The 18,049-nt window shown below is 49.2% G+C and overlaps 1 long non-coding RNA gene and 1 pseudogene across 2 annotated transcripts; one reads left to right on the top strand and one right to left on the bottom strand.

Moving 5' to 3' along the window:
* The first annotated feature begins 667 nt into the window (after positions 1 to 667).
* On the top strand, positions 668 to 11,707 carry LOC132244224 (uncharacterized). 2 transcript variants are annotated; one of them, XR_009455804.1, is made up of 4 exons: positions 668 to 990; positions 7,281 to 7,334; positions 7,666 to 7,749; positions 10,039 to 11,707. It is a non-coding gene; the product is annotated as an uncharacterized LOC132244224 (long non-coding RNA). The 2 variants fall into 2 exon arrangements; XR_009455803.1 differs by lacking the exon at positions 7,281 to 7,334.
* Positions 11,708 to 12,942: 1,235 nt separating this feature from the next.
* On the bottom strand, positions 12,943 to 13,902 carry LOC102558647 (olfactory receptor 4N2-like; annotated as a pseudogene).
* Between the last annotated feature and the right edge of the window lie 4,147 nt (positions 13,903 to 18,049).

The raw sequence follows: 18,049 nt of genomic DNA, 5'->3' as shown, positions 1-18,049 counted from the left end.
AGTACTGTGCCCAGTTTTGGGGCCCCCACTACAGAAAGGATGTGGACAAATTGGAGAGAGTCCAGCAGAGAGGTGACAAAATGGTGAGGGGGCTGAGGGACATAAGTTATGAGGAAAGACTGGTGGAATTGGGCTTATTTTGTCTAGAGAAGAAAACAATAAAAAGGGATTTAATAGCAGCCTTTGACTACCCAAGGCAAGGTTTGAAAGAGGATGGAGCCAGACTGTTCTCAAAACAGTGGCACATGACAGAACAAAGAACAACCATCTCAAGTTGCAGCGAGGGAAGTTTAGGTTAGATATTGGGAAGCATTTTCTCACTAGAAGGGTAGTAAAAAAAAAAAAAATACAGGTTACCCAGAGATGGTGGAAGCTCTATCTTTGGAGGTTTTCAAAATCTGGCTAGACAAAGCCTTGGCTGGGATGATCTAGTTGGGGCTGGTGCTGCTTTGAGCAAGGGGTTGGACTAGAAGTGACCTCCTGAGGTCCCTGCCAACTCTAACTTTCTATAACTCCATTATTCTGTGACATCATCTTGTGGCAGGACACTGGGTGCCTGCCACTTTAAGGGCTGAGCCCAGCAGGTGCTTAATTGCGGCAGCCATTTTAGATCCTTGGCTGCCTATATAAACAGGGCAGTTTACTGCTGGCAGGCTTGGCAGTAACATTGCCTGGCTGCAAGGCTGCTTGGAGCATTTTGGAGGTAAGGGAGATCACTTCTCGGCCTCTTGAAGGCTCAGATCAGGTTAGCGGACGGGCCTAGGTCCGGCCGCTGCCTGGTCGGGCCTCGAGAGGCCGGGCGTCGGGAGTGGAGATGGCGGTGCAGACGAAGAGTGCGATGAAGGAAATGGTGAGGCGGACGGAGGTTGGGGAGCGGAGGAGATCGGAGCGGACAGAGGTTGGGGAGCGGAGGAGATCGGAGAGGAGACTCAGGAAAGAGTGGGGAGAACAGTCAAACCATCGGAGGAGGCAAGCGGAACAAAGAAGGAGGTGAGCAGACGGCGGCGGCGGAGGGTTGGAGTATTGTAGGACGCCAGGGAAAGGTCCAGCTGGGAGTGGGGGGGAATGGGAAGACCCCTGAAGAGGGCGGACCAGCGGCGGCAGTGACAATGGAGGGCGGATGGAGGAAGGAGGCCAGGCAGGAGAAAGAGGCGGCAGGGATGGTGAAAGCGGCGGGCCCGGAGAGGGAAGAAGACGACTGAAGGAGGGACATTCATTGGAAGGTGAAGGTGACTCTGGAGAGGGAAGGATTTCAGGGAGCAAAGACTTTGAGCGCTGGGACTTTATATCTAAAATCTTGTTGGAGTCCTGAAGATGCAACCCATAGACTTAGTCTGCGTGGTAGCATTCGATAACTATCAAGAGTGGCATGTGTCCTTTTGGAATGTGAAAGCATATAGTGCTTTTTGGGATGCCCATGGGGCGGCCGTGGAGCGGGGGGAGCTGGAGGGGCTGAGGTTTGAGGTGGGCCAGAAGACGAGGGAACGAGCAGTGTATATAAAGATGTATACGGATATGGTGGAGGAGGGAGATGTGGTGAACTGGCTGGAAGCAAGGGTGCAGCAGGTGAAAATGGTGGAAGAGTGTTTTGACTGGTGGAGGGTTTGGATGCGGGGGTGGAGGGCACGAGTAATCTTACATGAAGTGGGGAATCTGGGGTGTGTGAAGCACTTGCTACCAGTTGTGCGGATGGGGATGCATAAGGGTTACATTACATATAATGACCAGCCAAAGCTGTGTAGTAGGTGTGGGTTGGGGGGGCACTTGGTGGCGTTTTGTGCTTTAACAATTTGTTTTCGGTGTAGGGGGATGGGGCACAGGGCACAATTGTGCACTGAGAAACTGGTGTGCACGGGGTGCAAGCGAGAGGGGCACTTTCAATGAGATTGCCTGTTCTCGTATGCTAACAGAGTACGGGTACAAGAAGACCATGGGGAACAGAGGGAAGAGGCGGAAGGAGGGGATGGGGAACTCCTGGAGGCGTGGGTGGAGGAGGAGGAATTGATAATAGAAGAAACACCTGATGGGGAGGGAGGACGAAGACAAATTGAGGAAGCAGTATTGGGGTTGGTAGAGGAAGAGTTAGAAGGAGAGAAGAAGGGAGAGGAGGAAGGAGGGGCAGAAGCTTTAAAACACCTGAGAGGGATGGTGGAGCGTTTGAGGGAAGCGGAAACACCTGAAGGGGAGAGCTGGGCAGAGGAAATGGAAGCCCTGGAAAAAGGGCAGGAAGGGAGCTTAAAGAAAAGGAAAAAGCAAGGGGGGGGTGAAAGGGGGTAACAAAAGAGTGGGAATGGAAACGGAAGTGGGGGATTTGGGAGAGATGGGGAAAGAGGGAGGAGGGAAAGGGGGACAAAAGAACAAAGGGTGGGAGGGAAGAGATGGGGTGGGGAGGAGAGAGGGGGGGTGGTATTTGAGTCCTGGAGCGGTGGAAGGATTGGTCGCAGCAACGGGAATATGGAGACAAGGGATGGTGTCTCCAGGGGATGGGTCTGAGAGTGAACTGGAGAGTGGGAGTGGGGTAGAGGGGTGAGGGGACAAAAGTGGGTGGTTTTGTTTTTGGAAAATTTTGAAATGGTGGTGAGGATAGTTTCACTAAATGTGAGGAGTTTGTTAACAAGGAAAAGGTGGGAGAGGGTGGGAGGGTGGTTAGAAACACTGGAAGCGGATGTGATTTGTGTTCAAGAATGCGGGATAGGGTGGGAAAGGGGTTATGGGTTCCTGAGGAAACGTTGGGGAAAGGGGCAGTCTTGGTGGGCCGGGGTGGGAGGGAACAGAGTGGTGGGGGTGGGTATTTTGCTGAATGGGACACAGGTAAGGGTGATTGGGGTGGAGACACTAATTGAGGGGCGGCTGCAGCATATGAAGGTGGAGGTGGGGGGGGGGGGGAGGAGGTGGGGATCTTTAATGTATACGCACCGGCGGTGAAAGCTGAACGAAGAGATTTCTTTAGGAAGTTGGGGATATGTGGGAGAGGGGGAGGGAAGAAGGTTGTCGTGGGGGACTTTAATTGCATTATAGAAGAAGGGGATAGGGAAGGGGGTGTTGGGGGTGGGCATTTGGACACTACGGGGAGATGGTTGAGTAATTGGATTTGGGAAGAGGGGTTGCAGGATGTGTGGGAGGGGGAGCGGGTGGGAACAAGGATGGATCCGGGAGGAAGAAGGATGTCACGGATAGATTTTGTGTTTGTGTCGGGGGGGCGGTGATGGTGGAGGGTAAGGAAACGGGAGAGGTGGGGTTTAGTGATCACAAGTGGCTGAGGGTGGATTTGCGGGTTGGGGAAGTGGGGGGAGAAGAAGGGGAGTGTGGAGATTAAATACTAGGGTGTTGGGGGACGTGCAGGTGTGTGGGGCTTTTGGGAGGGAATATGGGAGGTGGAGGACAATAAAGGCTCTTTTCAAGTCAAAATGGGAGTGGTGGAGAGCAACAAAAGAGAAAATTCAAAGGTGGTTTATACGAGTGGGGAAGCAGAAGGCGTGGGGAAGGAAAAGGGAATTGGGGAGACTACAGGGGAGGGTGCAGGATTTGGTTCGGGAGGCGATGGGGGGGGAAGGATGTGAAGCGGGAGTTGGGGGAGGCGAAGTGGGCAGTAGAAGAGTGGTTTCGGGGGAGGGAGAGGAAGAGGTTGTTTTTGTCACGGGCACCATGGGTAGGGGAGGGGGTGGAGTGGGGAAAATACTTTGAGAGGGTAAGGAAAGGGAGCAGGGAGGTGAGGGTGGTGGTTACGGGGGAGGGAGTGCGGATAGAAGAGCAACGGGAGGTGTTGAGGGAGGTCACGGGTTTTTATTCAGGGTTGTAGAGGAAGCGGGAGGTGGACAGGGAGATGGGGGAGAGGTTTTTGGGGGAATTGGAAGGGAGGGTAGGGGAAGGAGGGGGAGTGGACTTGGAGAGGGATATGAGGGAGGAGGTGAGGGAGGTCTTGGGGGGGGAATGAAAAGGGAGAAGACACCTGGGTTGGACGGACTGGTGAAGGAGTTTTATGAAAGGTTTTGGGAGCTGGTGGGGGGGGGGGGATGTGGTGGAGGTGTTCCAAGAAATTATGGAGATGGGGGCAGTGGGGGAGGGTTTTGCGGTGGGGGTGGTGGTATTATTATATCAAAAGGGAAATAGGGAGGCGCTCACGAATTGGAGGCAGATCACTTTGTTAAATGTTGATTATAAGTTATTCGCAAGGGTGTTGGTAATACGGATGGGGAGGGTGTTGGGGGAAGTGGTGGGGGAAGATCAGACATGTGGGGTGAAGGGAGGAGGTTGGTTGATACACAGTGGGTATGGAGGGATGTGTTGGAATATGTGGGAGAGAGGGGGTGGAGGGTGGTGATGGGGAGCATGGACTTGGAAAAAGCGTACGACAGTTTGGAGCATGGGTTTTTGTTCGAGGTGTTGAGGCGGATGGGGTTTCCTGGGAAATTTGTGGGGTGGCACTATATGGGGGGGCACGGAGTAGGATTCTGGTGAAGGGGTTTTTGGGAGAGGAATTCCGGGTGGAGAGGGGGGTGCGCCAGGGGTGCCCCTGTCTCTGGGTTTGTTTATGTGGTATGGAGCCACTGGCGCAAAGGGTGAGAAGGGATGGGAGGGTGAGGGGAATTCCGATGCCGGGGGGAGGGGGGTTGAGGGTTAGTTTATACATGGATGATGTGAGTTTCATGGTTCGGGATGAGGGGGCTTTAAGGAGGGTGGTGGAAGGAATTAGGGAGTATGGGGAGGCGGCGGGGCCACGGGTGAACAAAGGGAAGAGCGCTTTGTTGGCGGTGGGGGAGTGGAGGGGGTTGGAGGAGGAGGGGTGGCGGGTGGAGAGGGAGGGTTTGAAGGTACTGGGAGTGTATATGGATGTGAGGGGGAAGGGTGAATGGGCGTGGGAGGAGGTTCGAGGCAGGGTGAGGAAAGTGGCAGGGATATGGGGGACTAGGAAACTATCATTTAGAAGGAAAGTAGGGATTATAAAGCAGTGTTTGTTGCCAACAGTTTTGTTTGTAGCAATGGTGTACCTGCCCACCTGGTTGCAGGTGAGGCGGGTGCAAAGGGAAATGTGTGTTTTTGTTTGTATTTTTTTTGTGGGGGGAAGACGGAGAGGGTGGCGAGGAGGGAGATATACAAGAGGGAGGATCTGGGAGGGTGGGGTGTTCCAGAATTAGAAGTCTTTTTGTATGTGCACTTTTGGAAAGGCGTGGTGAGGGCTGCGGGGTTGGAAGGGAGGAAAGTGGGGGCAATGTGTAAATACTGGGCGGGAAGGTATTTGAGAAGGTTGGGGCTATATGGGGGGAGGTGGATGGGGCTGTGGGCTGAAAGACCGGAGAGGTGGTATGAGCGGGGATGGGGGTTTTTGAGGGCAAAGGGGCTGGAGGGTTTAGGGTGGGAGGGGTTGAGGGAAGCAAAGAGGGTATTGAGGGAAATTCGGGGGAGGGACAAAATGGCCAATATAGAGGAGGCGGCGGAAGGGCAGGTGGGGAGGGTCTGGAAGGGGATAGTGGGAAAGAGGTGGAAGGGGGAGCACGAGGATTTTGCGTGGAGGGTTGTTAGGAAGGTAATACCGGTGAGGGCAGAGCAGAGGAAATGGGGGTTGCTGTGGTCGGGGGAGTGCCCGAGGGAATTGTGCGGGAGGGAGGAAACGGTGTTGCATGTGTTATGGGAGTGTTTTTATGCACAGAGGGTTTGGCAGCGGGTGGCAAGTTTCTGTAAAGCGATAGGGTGGGGGGATTGCGTGAGTTATGAGGGGGCGGTGTATGGTCTGGTAAAGCATAAGGTGAGGGAGTGGGAAATTCGGATATTATTATTGTGTACACGGCTGGCGGTGTGGAAAACAAGGTGTCTGCTGGTTCAGAAGGGGCTTTATTTCACTTCACGGGAATGTGTGAGCTTAGAATACGCGGAACTGGAGTATTATAGGAACAAAGGGGAAGGGGAGTGGGAAGATATCGATTGGAGAAAATTGTTTGAGTAGGAGGGATTGAAGGGGAAGGGAAGGTTTAGGAGGAATAAGTTTATGATGTATATTATGTGTTTGGAAAAAAAAGTTTTTGAGCTGATAACGTAAAAAGGGGAGAAGTATTTCTTTGTTTGGGAATTTTATGTTATGATGGGATGTGTTGTCTTGAGGTTGAAGAGAGGAAAATTGGTGTTTTGTTGGTCGAGTTGAAATGCTTATGGTTTTGATACTTTGTAATAAAAAAAAAAAAAAGTTTGGAGCTAAGGGAAGAGCTGTAGGGGGTGGTTTGGAGGCTCCTGGTCCTTGGTATGACCTAAAACTGTGGCCTGGTGGGAGTGGGTGGCCTGGTGAGGCTCTGAGTGGTGTGGAAGCCCCCAGGAGACACCAGGCCAGTTGCCTTTCACTGGGGAGGTGAGTAGGCATGCCTTAGCCCTAGCCTTCACCTTCAGGTGGGCCATATAACATCAGAGTAGGGTAGGCCAGGTAAGCTTCTGGAGGTGCCTGAGCCTGCTGGGGGAATGATATTGCAGGGCCAGGCACACTTTCAGGAGCACCTGAGCTGGGAATGGGAGACCCTGATCCTGAAGTGCAGGCAGGAGGTGAAAACCCAGCCAAGGCACTTAACTGGTCAATGCTGGGGCCAGGACTGGAAGGGTCAGGGGCCAGAGGTCTACCGCAAGGGACATGCACAATGAGCGAAGAAGCTTGGGGTCCTGACTGGTCTGAGCCAGGGCCAGGGCTTACAGAAGTCAAAGGTCCCATGATTTGGGGTCACAGCTAATGGGCAAAGGGGACATTTGAGCCAACTTCCTGAGATGCCATTTGTGAGGCCCGGGCCATGGTGTAGGGGCAGAATGGAGCTGTGGAAAGGCCCCTCATCTCCCCCCAATATTGGGGTGTACAATGGGCAGCCTCTTGCCTTAATTAAGGATTTAATTAATTAGCAACAACCCATGGTGGGTGAGACAGGTGGGCAAAGTGGCCAGAGTCAGGTGGGAAACTAGCCCTGTGGCTAGCTAGGGACTCTCACTTTGCCACACATCTGTATACGCTACCACATGACTCTGGGGCACAAATACTTGATCCGTAAGGTGCTGGAACATAATGGTTGCCTACAGAGTCCAGATGGCATGTGTTTTAAACTTAAAGCATCCCTAGGATGTGGCAAACTGTTCCCTTGAGCCTTTCTTTCTAAGGTACTTACCAATACTCCTTAGAAGAATGTGAGAGAAAATTGAATAGGACCAGTATGTAGCCACTTTAGATTGCTCTAACATGTTCTAACACCTTCAACCCAGGTCACTGGGTACAAGTTAAACTTTTTTCAAACATTGCTATCTCATTTTCCCATCAGATGCCTTAAAATAGTATCACTAAGGGAAGAAGTATGGAAAACTGAGAGCCACAGGTGAGAGAACATTTTAGGAAAGGCTAGCTCAGTTAGTCTTCCTTATGCTAACTCAACTTAACTTAACACAATTTAAAGGCCTACTAAAATGACTGATGCAAGATAAAAAGATTCAAACTTAACAGGAGGTCTACACTGTTTATGGTATCACTATGGGGCCAATCCAAGGTTTCTGGGTTGCCTAACAGGTTATTTTTGTGTGTAACCAAGTGAAATATTTCAGTTTGTCTCTAGTGCTAACACGTGTTTTTTCAAGTGTGTAATGATTAGTTTGAGGAAATTAAAACATCCCTTGATGATTGCTGTTTCTCCAATCACTAATTCAATTTAGGAGTTGAAATGGAATGGCACCCTTAAGGCATGTACTGCCCCTCCCAGAGATCATAAAGCAATTGAGTGAGTGTCATTGTGGCAGGTGAGTGCATATGTGTAATTGCCCCTTGGTTGCCCTTTTCCTTTCTCCTCCTCTTTCAGGCAGAAAGCTAACCATTCTAGGAGTCCTCTCTAACAGGAAGTCTGATTAGTTGTTAAATGAAGTATACTTAATAAAACTACACATGCTTCCTGATTCCCTGAGGTTTTAATATAGAAAAGATAGTGAGGAAAAAAAGGAAGAAAATAAAGAAGGAAATGGATGGAGTAATCGCATTGTATATGACATTGGAATTTTTGTGATTGATATGACAAATAATGAGTGGGGGGAAAAGAGTGCACAAAAGACTAGCCAATCACAGTCGCTGAGGGTGAACTTCTATTCCCTTCTTGGGTATGTAGGCAACATGATATACATGACATTTGGGGTTGTCTAAGGACAAAAAATGCCATTCAAACACAGGTTGGCATTTATTTGTGGATATGTAGCTCCCCATGCATGGATTACTATGCATGGCCAAATAGTGGTGCAGATTGGACAGGTGCAAGAGTAGTTCAGGCCTATATGCACACCCCTTGTGGATGCATTACAACTTCAGACACTTGGCTGTCTTTGAGCCTGTAGAGGAGAGGCTATGGCACTCATCCAGGGAGCTTGAGTTCCTGATTTCTAGGCATTCCTTGGTCATGGGGGATTTGGACCCTGGCTTCACCAATCTCTCATTGCACTACTATAACTATTACAAAAGCCATTCCCAATGCTCCTTTTCAAGATGAGCCACTAATATAGTGATTGATAAAGATGGATAGAGGGCACTATATGGGATTAAAGCTTCTACCTCAGTGAGAGCAAGGTTGTAGGCTATAATCTAGGGCCTTCCTCCCTCAGGCTAACAGCCATCTTGCTAGATCACACACTCTGGCTTGTTCTCTTTCTTCTGACTTGAGGTATCTCCTACATGCCTTCCTCCATGGCTGCCCAAGGGGCCATATTTTAAAAGGAGCACTGGGGAAAGGGCTGGACAGTGTCTAACCACTACACCAAGGGCCAGACTATTGTTGTGGGGGGTCAGCGATGCCCAGATCCAAACACCCTCTTCTTGAGGAGGACCCAAGATCTCTGGCTGCCCTTTTGAGTGGCTACAGCACTAACATATTTAAGTGAAAAGATGGGGGCTCTTGCACATGTTTTGTTGCTGGTCCATATGCCCAGTTTCTGTATTTAGTCATGCATAGTCATCCACACACCCCAGGTACAGCATGCCAACTTGCACATAAGTGGCATTTTTGGTCTTAGGTGCCCATGTAGGCAACCCACTTGGTACACTTAGACCTTCAGGGGAGACTAACATCACCCTAAGTTCTTTCAGTTTTTGTCCTGTGCAGAGTTGATGAAATTTCACATTCAAACATTGAGAAAAGTGGCCATTACTTCACCTCCATACATAGATTCTAGTTCAACCTGCCCCAGTCCCTGAAAAAACAGCAATTGAGAAAGCTGAGTGGATCTTCCTCCTCCTCGTTTTTTGGGTTTTTTTGGCTTTTTTTTTGGGGGGGGGGGGGATCGTTTGTGACTCAGTCTTCCAGTCAAGTGGCACTCTGTGACAAAAAAACCACATGTAATATGGCTTATCGGGTACTTGAGGAGGATACCTTAGAAACGTACTTAGACACCGAGACTAGGGACAAAAGTTGCACACGAACCGGTATACGCAATCAGAAACTGGTTCAAATCAGTAACTCGGCAGACATTCAGTGCACATCAACTGCTTTCAACATGGCTGAACCCAGTTGAAGATGAAACTGGATGAATGTAGACTTAATTGATCTAGGATAAGTGGCTGTTGACCTGCTTACCAGGTCAATCTTGGACTAACCTGCAAAGATTGAATGGATTTGGGCTCAGGCTTCTTGACTGTCTGTACTTTGTCCCAGGCATGTTAGATAGACTTAGATACCCAATAGGTGAACTAGAATCTAGCCTTGGGTGCTTTTGCATTCAGAGTTCTGATTTGGTTTCCAGTGAGATGCAATGTCAAACTCCCTTTGTCTGGAAATGTAGGAGAATCAAGTGTGTTTCTGTTGGGGCTTTAATTCTGAATAAAATTGCCCTCTCCAACCACTAGGGACTTCATAAGGATGGTTACACATTTCCTATGTGTTTATAACTGTAATTATGATTGTTAACTCCCTTTTAAAACAATACTATTACTGTCAAACTCCAGATCACTAATTCTAGTGTCCCTGATGCATTGCATTCAAGGAGATTTTGCTCTTTCATATAATTGTTTCAGTTCTAAGGAAAGTGAGACCTTTCTTTTCTTTCTGATAGATACCAGACCAGCCAGTGGGGACGTGCAGCTCAGGACGGGAGTCCCTTCTTTTCATTTCACTCCTTAATTTTTTGCTTTTTTTACCAAGAAGGTAGAAGAGTGCTCGGGGGGGGGGGAGAAGCATGAGTGTCAGTGCTATTGTATGCCAAGCCTTGAACATGTGGGTGTCTGAACAGAGTTTCAGCAGTGGATTTCACTAGGCAATCTTCGGATAAGTTTTTGTTTTCACTTATGTGAATCTACTTCCATGGCTTTCATGTGGCTTGCTTAGACAAGGATAATGTCTATCTATGTAGGAGGAGGGCAAGTTGACAGAGGGATCTTGTTGGTGTGTGTGTGTGTGTGTGTGTGTGTGTGTGTGTGTGTGTGTGTGTGTGTGTGTGTGTGTGATGATACCTTCTGTGGTTCCAGATGTTAGTGATGGATTTACCTGTGCAAGAACTAGCATCTAACAACTAATTTCTGGAAGCGAGCTTGTGGAATGGTGGGAAAACTGTCTTATTTTGTGGGAATGTTCTCAAACTACCCCTGTCAATAAAGTAGCAAATGAACTTTTTTAGTCTTAGCATATGAATGCTCATAATTCCCTTCAAAAAGCACTGAAATCTGTGGACACTGCAGTCTCTTAGAATTGAACCTCACCATGTTATTTTTAAAGTGGATATTTTAGGGAACAAAGGGATGCTTCTTGACAAGGTAACTTGGACACAGCCCCTGTTCTTTGTATTGTTTTTGCTCTTGTATCTTGTCATTCTGGCTAGGAGCACCCTCCTCCTGCTCACCATCTTTGCTGACCAGAGCCTTCTAACCTCCATGCACTTTTTTCTTGGAAATGCAAATTTCAAGGAAAAATACTATACAGCCAGTATAGTGCCCAAGCTGTTAGCCATATCATTTTTCCAATGGTGCTCCTGACGGCCTGCTTGATGCACCTGTAGCTGTGCACATGGCATGATGTCTCCATCACATAGGGAAAGCAATGCTGCAGCTGAAATAATGTCTAGAAGCCCCCAGACAAATGCAGATGACTTGCAGATCTAATAGTAGGATTGAAGGATAAATCTTTTGTTCGTAGATATTAATGTCTAAAGGCAACCATGCCCATCAGATCCCTGCTTAACAAAGATCAGATGATTCCACCGAGTAAGTCCTGCATACTGTAAACATGTTTTGTTTTGTTTTTTGTTTTTTTTTTTACTATGCAATATACAATAAGTATTTGTTTAGGTGTTAACAACTCTTATAAAACTACTTTGAGGTCCACTAGTAATGGAAAGGAAAAGAAGTGCATTTGGTTCTTTACAATTGTGTAGATGATGATATTACTTGGTTATGTGACTAAAAAGTTGAAAATCTTCTGTGACTTCAAAAAAAAAAAAGTAGGTAAATATTGCTCTGATTGTCTACTTTATTTCTTGCATATGTATGTCATTCGAAACCTCTGTGTCTATCTGAACACTTGAATGTATATCAAAACTTCAGAAACATTTGGATGTGAACTCGGAGAAAAGCATGAAACAACGTACAGAGCAGCCTGAAAAGCTGGGGAGTGGGGGTTGGAAAGTCCTCTCCATTTTGCTCCTCATCCAACCAGTGTCCTTGCCAACCTCACACTCAGTCCCACCTTCTTTTCCACTTTCTACAGCTCTCAGGCTTTGCCTTCCTGACCATGGAGTCACTATAGTGTTAATCTCTGGGTGCTACTGGCTCACTCCATACATAAAAGGAAAACTATCCGGAGGTATTAGAGTGTTGCCACACAGTTATTGTGGCCCAAATCTTGTGCCCCTCCCCCCCCCCCCCCCCCCCCCTCTCAGATGAATCCCTCCAAATGGTGGCACCAGAGCATCCTCTATCTGTCCCCTTAAAACTAGCCCATGGAGTGGAAAGGTTTGCAAGAGTCATGTTCTCTTGCATGCTCTCCTTTTGGCTTTAGGACTCCCATCTTTTCCAGAAGTGCTCTAAGCACTTGGCTGCTGGGCAAAAGGGAGTGGCAGTACTCTTAGTAAGGATATTTCTACTACTATGGATCTGCAGGGCAAAATGGGATCAGCCTTTGCAGGACCAGTAGGGAAACTACACATTTTCCAGGATGAACTAGGATTAAGGGTCTTGAAGTAATGCACATTTTCTGAAATAGCGCAAACAAGAATTAGCTATATAGGATTTGGGGCTATATACTTACAGAGCTAACAGAATTGCCCCACAGATGATGTAGACTTACTCCACAGTTTATATAGGGTTACTGCCTGGCTTATACCAAGTTAATTTATAGTTATTCCATAAATACTATAGAGCAGGGGGTTGTCAACTGAGGGTTGAAAAACCCTGCTATAGAGTTAGTCCAGTGTTTCTACACAGCTGTTGTGGAGCCTGTCCACCTATATGATAGATCACTTCATGGATAATACATTTATTCCAAAGTTTTTCTATGGACCCAGAAAATTAGACCATAGGTTCTGCACTATTAAAAATGCACAAGGTATGTCTACACCTGCATTAATGTGCTTTTTTTAAAATGCATATTAGATTTAGTACCTCCAATGTCAGGTACTAATTACATGTGCAATAAGCTGCCCTAATATGCAGTATGAAAAGTGCCATTTTTAAAGAGATGCACATTGCACAGTAGCCTATTTTACTGTGCATTAGTGGAATTGCATGGTTTTTTACATGACAAGTTAATGTGCAGTGTAATAGGCTACTGCACCTTAAAGCTTGTGTGTAATGTATCCACAGTGTAAAGAACCACTGTACTCCACAGATACTAAGTTTCTTAGCTTATTTCCAGCATACTTCAGAGGAACTCCGTGGTTAATTTGTAGAACCTATACCATGATTAAAGTGCTACTCCAGGACAACTCAAACAAAACCTTGCCCAGCACAACAAAAATGTTCTGATCTCTGCAGTTCTATTCTGGCATTCTTCTATTTCCGTCTCCATAGGCCAGATCTGTCCAGCATCCTCTTCATAGCACTGAGAAGCATCCTATTCCTCAGTGTGTAGACCATGGGATTCACAAGGGCGAAGATCACGGTGTGGAACATGGCCACCACCTTGTCCACGGGGAAGCTGCGGCAGGGCTGTCAGTAGACATAGATGGCTGGGCTGAACATGACAAACACAATGATGATGTGGGTGACACAGGTGGAGGCTGCTTTGCTCTTCCCATGGGAGGAGCTTGCCCTCAGCCAGACCAGCAGGGCCCCGTAGGAGATCAGCAGGAGGAGGAAGCACATGAAGGTGGCCAGGCTGCTGTTGAAGAACATGATCAATTCCAAGATGTAGGTGTCAGTGCAGGCCAGCTTGATCAGCTGGGTAATGTCACAGAAGAAGTTGTCCAGCTTGTTGGGGCTACAGGAAGGGAGGGGAACAATGAGGGCGACTTGGATAATGGAATGCATGAATCCCCCTGCCCAGGCGGACACCACTAAGGCCCAGCAGACCCCTCTGTTTACCACGGTGGCATAGTGTAGTGGCTTACAGATGGCCACGTACCTGTCAAAGGCCATGCCAATGAGCAGGAGGATTTCAGCACCTCCTAAGAAGTGGAGAAAGAACAGCTGTGCTAGGCAGGCCCTGTAGGAGACAACCTTGTGACAGGTGAAGAAGTCAGCTAGCATTCTAGGTGGAGTGACAGAGCAGTAACAAATATCCAGGAAAGCCAGGTTGGCCAGGAAGAAAACCATGGGGGAGCCCAGGAGGTTATCTTTTGGATGGTGAGGATGATGAGGACATTTGTTGGGAAGATCAGTTAGTAGAAGAGAAGAAACAAGCCAAGGAGGAACAGCTGGACCTCCTGGGTCTGAGACAGTCCCAGCAACATGAACTCTGTCACCTCTGTGCTGTTCCCATGCTCCATTTCATCAGTGCAGAGTCCTGTAACATATGAATGAATTTTTGTTATTGTTTGTAGCTGTCCTTGTGTGATGCAGCTGCCCTTTTGTGTCATCGTAGCTGTCATGAAAATGTCAGGGTGGGGGAGCAGCTAAGATCAGACCACCATTGTACCCACTGTTTCAAAGACCATGACCAAGGCTGAGCTCCCCGCATTGTACTAGTGCTGAACAGACTTCCAAATGAACATCAGGTTTTCACTATGTGCATCTACGTATGACATTAACTGAGCAGTAGCCTAATAACACTGCACAGTAGCGCATCATACCACGGACAGTGCTAATATGCTACTGTACCGTATTATTAGGCAACTGCACAGGACAACAAGGCAAGCAAGTAGGAGTGAGCTGACTGGGAGGGAAGGAAACCATGCCAGCCTAACAGGAGGCAGAAGTAAGAACATTTTGAGATGGGGAGTGACCACTCCTCGGGTTTCATCTTTAAGCTGTAGACCCTGGGATTCAGGAGATTTGGGATGGTGCAGTCTCATGTGCCCCCTGGTCTGGGAGCTAGGTGAGGTCTACTGTTCCTATTTCTCCTCATCTTGGCCTACTTTGTGAGGTTGGCCAGAGTTCTTGGCCAAGGGTTACGGAAAACATTGCAGGTTTCCGGAAGATACTGAGCACATTGAAACCCCTTCGTGTAAGGGCTCAAAAGGGAGAAGTTGCAGCTGCTAGATGTGTGCTCTGGCTCTGTTCACTTACAGCTGGTCTCGGTCGTTGTTCTTGCAGTCTTCAGAAGAACCAGAAGGAGAAGCAGCAGGGAAGAGGTGAGGAAGGAGGAAAGCCAGCCAGAGAAATGGGATGCAAAGGAAAGGGACTCTGGACAGAGTGACCTCCCTGTTCTTAGGTCTAGATCATGTATAAGCCAAATTTTCTCTTCGTCAGTCTTTGGGTGACCTCCCTGTAACCCAGAAAAGGGACACTGCGCTTGATGCTGTTGCACTTGTGCAGCAGTCAGGTGGCAGGTGGACAGCCCTGTAAGCAAGGCGTGTGTCATGGCCGCCTTGTTTCTAAAACTGTGGATCTGGTTGGTGGTCTTGTGCAGTGCAGCAGCCCTGTAAGTGGGGTCTAGGCCAGCTGCCAGAAAGTGGTGTAGCCCCCTATAAGCAAGGTGTGTACTGCCTCCTACCATGCAAGAATGACAGGCAGTTTGAACGTGCGTAGCGCTGGGTGTTCTGTAATTGGGAGACTACATGCACTGCCAAAGCCAGCCAGTTGGAGAGGAGCCCTGTAACCCAATAGCCTCCTTCCACTGGCCTGAGAGATGGAGCAGTCTGCAGCGCTGTGCAGCAGGACGGCCTTGCAGACGAGCCGAGTCATAGATTCATAGATTCATAGATGTTAGGGTCGGAAGGGACCTCAATAGATCATCAAGTCCGACCCCCTGCATAAGCAGGAAAGAGTGCTGGGTCTAGATGACCCCAGCTAGATACTCGTCTAACCTCCTCTTGAAGACCCCCAGGGTAGGGGAGAGCACCACCTCCCTTGGGAGCCTGTTCCAGACCTTGGCCACTCGAACTGTGAAGAAGTTCTTCCTAATGTCCAGTCTAAATCTGCTCTCTGCTAGCTTGTGGCCATTGTTTCTTGTAACCCCCGGGGGCGCCCTGGTGAATAAATCCTCACCAATTCCCTTCTGTGCCCCCGTGATGAACTTATAGGCAGCTACAAGGTCGCCTCTCAACCTTCTCTTGCAGAGGCTGAAAAGGTCCAGTTTCTCTAGTCTCTCCTCATAGGGCTTGGTCTGCAGGCCCTTGACCATACGAGTTGCCCTTCTCTGGACCCTCTCCAGGTTATCCGCATCCTTCTTGAAGTGTGGCGCCCAGAATTGCACGCAGTACTCCAACTGCGGTCTGACCAACGCCCTATAGAGGGGAAGTATCACCTCCCTGGACCTATTTGTCATGCAAATAGAGTCTTGTGGGGTGACGGTAAACTCTTCAGAACCCAGAGCTTGATGACCTTCTCGTGGCTGGGTTCAGACCTGTGGCCTCCTCTCCATTCACTATGACCAGGCATCTGTCCTTCCTGCATCTGCACCTGGCACACCATGTCCAGACCCCTGGGTCACCCTGAAATGAGGGTGCGAGTCCTGTGCCTCTTGGTGGAGGACTGGGCTCTGCAGAGCTGTGGACCTCCCTGTAAGTAGGGTCTGGGTCTCACTGTGCCTTTGGGGACAGCTCTTACTCTTGGCTGGCTGTGGGCCATCCTTGTATGCAGGGCTCTAGGCCTTTCCCTTTTGCCCCTGTGGCCAGTGTGGCAAGCCAAACAGACCATGCCCTGTAACAAAGGTGCGAGTCCTGTGCCTCTTGGACGGTGAGATTCTGCAAGGCTGTGCACCACCCTGTAAGCAAGGTCCAGGTCTCAGTATACGTTTGACAGCTCTTTCCTTTGGCTGGCTTGAGGGATCTTCCTGTGAACAGGGCTCTGGGCCTTTCCCTTTTGCCCCCTTGGGCAGTCTGGCTACTCAGATGGACTGTGCCCTGTAAGCATGGTGCCTGTCTCAGCCTTCTTTCCCTCCTGGAGCAGAGGAGGATTTTCCAGTGGAAGGCTCGATGTCAAGCAGTTTGCAGCATGGAGCTCCTTTCTGGCCTGGGAACAGTCTTTTTCCCTTTTCAGAGTGTGGATGGCGAGAGACAGGGGTGCCTGGGAGTGAAAACGTTTGTTATTTTCTTTTTGTTCTTAAAATTGCTGCAGCATACTTTATTTTCTTCCCAGTGCTGGAAAAGGGGTGAGATGCGTTCTCATAGACTTCTCTTTTCACCTCCATACCTAGGGGATTAAGCATCACTACAAATTTCTGTGCCTTCTGGCCTGGGAGAGCGTTACCCCCCCCCCCCTTTCTACTACTTTAATAACACGACCTCCCTGTATCTCAGGGTAGGGGCCCCCTCTTTTTGGGTGGCTAGCATGTTCTTGTGGCCACTTGGTCCCACACATGAAGGGTTCCTGCCATCCTTTTTGAGAGAAGGCTATGTATTCCATATCTGAGTTCCTGGAGACAACTGCCCTGGCACTTGGCCAGCTGTACTTTGTGCCCCCACACCTGTCCTGCAGCCTGTAAGCAGGGTGCAGGTCCCCTTCATTCTCTGGATCTCATTCCACTTGGAAAGGCTTGCCAGAGATGATACCCACAGATTGCAGGGAAGGTTGCAGGCTTGTGGAGGATACTGAGTGTGTTGGGACCCCAAAGCTTCATAACCTTCCTGTAACTCAGGTCCTGGTCTCTGCTCTGCTGTTCTGCTGCTCTTGCACTTGAAACGGCCTCCCCTGGCACCCTGTAAGCAGGTCTGCACCCCACCCACCATTCTGACCTGGGGGGAGGAGGCCTTGTTTAGCCCTTTGGGCTGTGTGGTTTCTGTGACAGGAGGCTGAAGATGTGGCCCTCTTGTGCTCCAGGCACACGGGACAGCTCTGACACCTAATTGAGACCACCTGAGGCACCTCTCAGCTGGTATTTAGGTCTTTGCAGGTTTTCTCTGGGCTTCATGCCCCAGCAGCCAGCTGTGGAGGGAGCACCACCCTGTAAGCAGGGTTGCCAGTGTTTGTGGTCACTGTTAATAGCAGTTCTGTCCAGAGTCCTGGCCTGTGGCACTCTGCTTCTGGCTGGCTGGGATGTCGGCATCCAAGCCCACTGATGTCTGCCCTCCCTGCTTTCTGTGGATGGAGGAAAGTGGCAGCAGGTCCAGGTAAAGGTAGAGGGAGACAGGTTGGGGATTGCAGACGCATCTTGTATCACAACGGCTTAAAAGGGAGAGGTTGCAGCTGATCAACATGCACTCGGGCTGTGTTGACTTACACCATGTCTTGGTCTTTGTTTTTACAGTCCTCAGAAGACTTTACGGCAAAGCAGGATGAAAGCCTGCTAGGAAAACGGGGTACGAAGGAAAGGGACTTTGGACACAGTGACCTCCCTGCCCTTACATCTGTCACATATGAGCCAAATTGTGGCTGAGGGAGCCTTGGACAGCAGGACCTCCAGGAAGCAGGTCTTGGCCCTGGAGGCTGTTGCTCTTGTAGAGCTATCTAGAAAGGTGGACTGCCCTGCAAGCAGGAGGCTGCCATCCCTGTTACCTCCTCTTTGATTCTGATTCTTCACCTGCTGGCAATGAT

Source organism: Alligator mississippiensis, chromosome 11 (genome assembly GCF_030867095.1).
Source record: "Alligator mississippiensis isolate rAllMis1 chromosome 11, rAllMis1, whole genome shotgun sequence".
Lineage (NCBI taxonomy): Eukaryota > Metazoa > Chordata > Crocodylia > Alligatoridae > Alligator > Alligator mississippiensis.
Note: the sequence above shows the minus strand (reverse complement) of the source record. Positions and strands in the feature narration are given on the sequence as shown.